This window comes from Schistocerca americana, chromosome 2 (genome assembly GCF_021461395.2).
Source record: "Schistocerca americana isolate TAMUIC-IGC-003095 chromosome 2, iqSchAmer2.1, whole genome shotgun sequence".
Taxonomy (NCBI): domain Eukaryota; kingdom Metazoa; phylum Arthropoda; class Insecta; order Orthoptera; family Acrididae; genus Schistocerca; species Schistocerca americana.
Window position 1 is genome coordinate 454,845 of NC_060120.1, and position 6,000 is coordinate 460,844.

A 6,000-nucleotide genomic window follows, 5' to 3' on the forward strand; every position below is an offset into this window, starting at 1 on the left:
CATGGAAGTTGAACAGGAAAACCATTGTTAACACAAGAAATGCTTCAGTTGATCGATGAAACAAGGAAGTACGAAAATGTTCAGGGAAATTCAGGAATACAGAAATACAAGTCACTTACAAATGAAATAAATAGGAAGTGCACAGAAGCTGAGGCGAAATGGCTACAGAAAAAATGTGAAGAAATCGAAAACAAATGATTGTGGAATGGACTGACTCAGCACGCAGAAAAGTCAAAACAACTTTCATTGAAATTAAAAGCAAGGATGGTAACATTAAGAGTGGAATGGGAATTTCACTGCTAATTGCAGAGGAGAGAGAGAGAAAGTGCAGATAGGTGGAAGAGCTACACCGAAAACCTTTACGAATGGCAGGCCTTGTCTGATGACAAGGGAGTAGAAGGAACAGTAGTCCATACACAAGATGTAGAGGATCCAGTATTAGAGTTAGAATTTAAAGGAGCTTTGGAAGACTTACGGTGGAATAACGCAGAAGGATAGACAAGAGTCCAACGGAACTTCTAAAATCAGAGGGGGAAATTGCAACAAAACGACTGTTTACGTTGGTGTGGAAAATGTATGAGTCTGGCGATATACCACATGAGTTTTGGAGAAAACATCATCCACACAAATTCGAAGACTGCAAGAGCCGACAAGTGTGAGAATTATCTTTCAATCAGCTTAACAGCTCATACAGCCAAGTTGCTGACCATAATAATATGCGGAAGAATGGAAAAGAAAACTGAGGCTGTGTTAGATGACGATCAGTTCGGGCTCAGGAGAGATAAAGGCACCAGAGGGATAATTCTGGCGTTGCCGTTGAGAATGAAAGCAAGACTGAAGAAAAATCAAGACACGCTTGTATGATCTGTCGACCTGGAGAAAGCGTTGGACAATGTAAAATGATGAAAGATGTTCGAAATTCTGAGAAAAATGGGCGTAAGCTATAGGGAGAGACGGGTAATATACAATGTGTACAAGAGCCAAGAGGGAATAATAAGAGTAGACGATCAGAACGAAGTGCTCGTATTAAAAAGGCTGTTAAGACAGAGATGTAGTCTTTCACCACTAATGTTCAGTCTGTACATCAAAGAAACAGTGATGCATATAAAAGGAAGGTTTCGATGTGGAATTAAGATTCCTGGTGAAAGGACAATGATGCTATTACATGATCTGCTGAATGGAATGAACAGTCTAATGAGTATAGAATATGGACTGAGAGTAAATCTAAGAAAGACGAAAATAATGAGATGTAGCACAAATAAGAAGAGCGATGAACTTAAAGTCAGGATTGGTGATCACTATGTAGATGAAATTAAGGGATTCTGTTACCTAGGCAGGAGAGTAGCTTATGACGGTCGGAGCAAGGAGGATACCAAAAGCAGACTGGCACTGAAAAAAAGGGCATTCCTGGCCAAGAGAAGTCCACTAGTATCAAACATAGATTTTCCTTTGAAGAAGAAAATTCTGTGAATGTACGTATGGTAATGAAACATGGACTGTGAGAAAACCAGAAAAGAAAATCGAAGCATGTGCTGTTACAGAAGAATGTTGAAAATTAGGTGGACTGTTAAGGTAACGAATGAGGAGGTTCTCCAGAGAATCGGCGAGGAGGGAGATATATGAAAGATACCGACAAGAAGCAAGGACAGGACCGTATGGTTAGCGGTCATAGCAGGAGACACATTAAATGTCATTTAGCCGCACCCATGACTTTTCGCACACAGGATAAACCAGGGTTCATTTAATACTTAGAAGAAGAATTATTTTTGAGACATTGTGCATATTTTTAACAACTTTGACCGTGTAAGGAGAGTAGACAGTTTACTTTTTTACCATTTATAGCTGATCTTGGTAGAAGAAGAAATAACTACTAGAGTACAAGTAACTGGCAAAGTAAGTGCTCATTAACATCGTCAATATCTTTATTTAACCGTGATTCTTGAAACTTAAATTAAAATTTCTGTAGTAATCCATTAACCTCCACTGAAGTTATTTCCAACATTGCTAACACGCAATTTACGTCATCAAAGATTTATCGCAGGAAGTTGTATTAGACTCCGAGCCACGGAAACGTTCGAAGTTCGCCAAATGCCAGTAAGTTACAGAATGAAAATCCCAGTAAGACTGCAGCCCTGAAGAGCCATCCAGCCAATCCCAAGAAAAGCTGAAATTTTTGATGCAATCGGTAAATGAGGCCTAAACAATTCCTTTGAAACGAAATACAACTGTCGACGAGTGTAATTGATCTGAGGTTAGGTTTGGTGTTGCATTAATAAATCTGTTTCGATATGTGTTGACTTCCACTTACCTTTTATTCGATGACCAGTAGTACGAGCAGACAGGTGGAGTTGTGGTGGGAAGCCCATTGTCATCTGTTATTGCCAATTTGCTTGTGGAAGGCTTCGAGGAATGTGCATCGCATTCATGTGCGTAGACGATACTTTTGTAGCTTGACCTCATGACAGTGAGAGACTTTTTAGACCACCTGAATTCGCTCCACCAGAATACAAGATGGTACCTTCCCTTCCTTGGCGTGTTGGTCAGAAGGAAGGTTGATGGTACATTGGGACGTGCCCTTTGTAGGAAGCCTGCTCACACTGACTTCTGCGGGGTAAGAGTTGTCACCATCTGGCTCAACGTGAAGGTGTACATCTTACCTTGGTTAACAGAGCCCCTGTCACCTCGGACCCTGAGTGATTGTCAGCTGAGTCAGCTCTTCTGGAGGTCACCTTTCGTCAGAACGGTTGTAATGAATGATTGATTGATTTTTATTGTTGTAGAGACCTCAGAGATCATCTGAGGCATTAAGAAAGTCAGTATTACACAGTATAACTGTTACACAAATAATTACAAAAACAAGAAAAATATTACACTACACAATAATTATAGTACCTTCACACAAATACAAAACAGAGAAATTTCTGGTGCAACTGCTACTGCATAGTAAATTTAGCCAATTACAGACTTACTCAGATATAGAAGCATATAGAAAGTAATCACATAAAGTGTTGTCATACCAAATTCTTTGCTCTCTTAAAAATTCACCAGGTTCATAAATGCTGAGCTCAAGAAGAAATTCTTTTACTTTTTTGAATTATTGAATTGGAAGACCCCTGATATGTTGGGGTATGACATTAAAAAATTTTATGGACTCATGTAGGAAGCACTTTTGTGTTTTTTTTATAGTTACATTGGAAAGGAACTATGTCCTGTTTGTTTCTAGTGTTATAATTATTTTGCATGTCATACTGTTGATATCTGGAATAGTTTCCCTTAATAAGTATTATACATTGTAGTATAAATATTGATGGTAGGGTCATAATCTGTAATTTTTTAAAGTTTGACCTAGAGGGAGCTCTGGGTGCCAAGCTACACATCAGTTTTATTGCCTTCTCATGTAGTTTGAAGACACTAGCTGCCTTGCTTTGATGTCTCCACAGCATTGTGCCATAGAAAAAGTGACTGTGTATTAAAGCAAAGTAAACCACTTTAAGTACTAGCACATTTAGACAAAGACGAAGCTTCCTTAGAGCAAATATTCCTATGACAATGTTGCTTCCCACCTTTTCTATATGGCTACCCCAGGATAATTTTGAATCAATTGAGATTCCAGCGATATTAACAACATTTGAGCTCTGCTCAAATTCAGAGTTATTATTCCATGATACATACAGGTCTTGTACTTTTTTCGGTTGACACAAAGGGAATTAGCTTTACACCAATTTTCAACTTTGACAGTGCACTGGTCTGCTTCATATTTCACCTTCTGTGCTGTTTCTGCAGCTATACAGACTGCAAGATCATCTGCAAATAAGTAAGCCCTAGTTGGCGGCCCAACTATGTTACATGGTAAGTCATTTATATAAATAATAAATAAAATTGCACCAAGTACAGAACCTTGTGGGACACCCAAACCTGCAGGTGAGTAATCAGATTGTGCACCATTAAAAGCCACCTTCTATAGATCAAGAAAAACTACTTTAACACAGGGAAGACATTAAATTGAACAACTGGGTGCAGCATTTCAGGATGTAAGGTTACACAGATTGTGTGGAAAGGGGCTTATTTAACAGTGATACATACTGTAGATACACAGTGAAAGAAGTTGCAGGTGAAAAGAAATCAAAGGGAAAGGAAATTCCAAATGGAAGAAAGCTGCTGTTAATGAGAACATGAGTACTTCAAGTAGACAACTGCAGGAACATTACGCATTCAGCAGAATTGAACAATACTATTCAAAAATTTCGTAAAGAAGAAGTGAGAAACACAACAAAAAAATGGTAAGAGAATCGACTGAACTAACAAGGACATGAAGAATTCAACATAGAAATCACTGTTGGATAGAGACCACATTTCATCAGTTAAGATGGCAAATGCCACAGTAATTAACAACAGAACGGAATTTATACAAACAGTCCCAGATTTTTAAATGTTTGTGTAGTTCAAGAGATGAATCACAAACACAAATAGTTAATACTGAAGATAAAGACATTATTTAAGAAATGTCAGATGAGATATTTAGAGCCATTCAAGGTCTAAAGAATACCTCAGGAAGAAAATAATTCTCCTAAACTGAAGAAATATAATAACTGTTCACACTTCACAAAAATGGCCAGACAAGACAAAAACCACTATAGACTTATAGACGTATCAACCTTCTCTTCGTGCTCCGTAAGATATTCATCAAAATTATAATTTACCGTAATGAATAATCATTTGGTTTTGATAAATCACGAGCACAAGATGGATTACAAGTCGATATAGCACGACGGATCGTCTGCAAATCGTTACCGAATTTATAGAACCGACCAACGAGTGTAACTACTTTGTGATTCATAGATTTTGAGAAAGATGTTCACTCAATTTTAGCAGAGCAGTAAAGAACAAAAGCTGTAAACAAGCCGGTTATTGATTCAACCTGTGTTAGTTTCCGTTAGACCCCAACATGATATGACGAACAGCCACAAAATTTTAGTTATCACCTCGAAGAAAATCAAACTACGACAAGGAAACTAAGCAGTCGCGTTAGTTCTTCTCTGGTTACTCATCCTTCAATGCAACACATTTTTCCCAACGACTGATGACATGGCAGAGAAAGGTTGTAGGAATCTGCATTTAGGCTTGTGAGGAAATATTCCACCCCGAATATCACATGTTTTTAATTATGGAAAATCCCGCATCGCTGTGGTTTCGTCATCCGAGGAAAGAAGAAAAATTCACTGGGTGCCGTGTTAGGAGAATATGGGGCGTAAGGCAGTATTTGAGAGCGCAAAGAGGCAGCATGTATAACTGCTGTGCAAAATGAGTTAGGGCGTTGTGGTGTAGAAGCATCCCACTAGACATATTCATGCGACGAGCTGATTCTGTGTCTGTTTGATACTTACGAGCAAAATCTGTTAGAACCACACCATGGCAGTCCCAAAAAAACACTGTGTACCCTGTTGCCCTGTAACGGTTCGGTCTTCGCCATTTTCGGCGGTGGTAACTATATGTTTCCACCACTTGTTACGCTCCTTTGTCTCGGGCTGATAGGGACCCATCCAGCGCTCATCCACAAAGATAAAGTGACTAAACAAGTTATGTGGAGTGTCCTGAGACAGCCGCAACATTTTCAATGTTGCCTTCGTTCAGCGGACTTCTTAAATGAGTGTGAGCAATCACGGAACCCAGCGGGAGGGGACTTTTGCCACGTTCGAAATGGTGCACAAGTCCAATCTCCACTTTACCCTATCGCCTCGCGTGTGATACGCTGATCTTCGAGGCCTACGTCCTTCACAGGAAGATGGCCTACCATTCCGTTCTTTGTTATACGGATTTGTTCGACCACAATGGAAGTGTCTGTGCCACTTACGACTGTGACATATTACTTTACCTTCGGTGTGCGGGACAGGACATCTGCACTCTCTTCTTCCAAAACTTTGCAGCTTTAATCCCTTGTCATTGCATGAAAGCAGGTTTTCCGCTGTGCAACCAAACTCGATCCTCGGCACATGAGTGAAT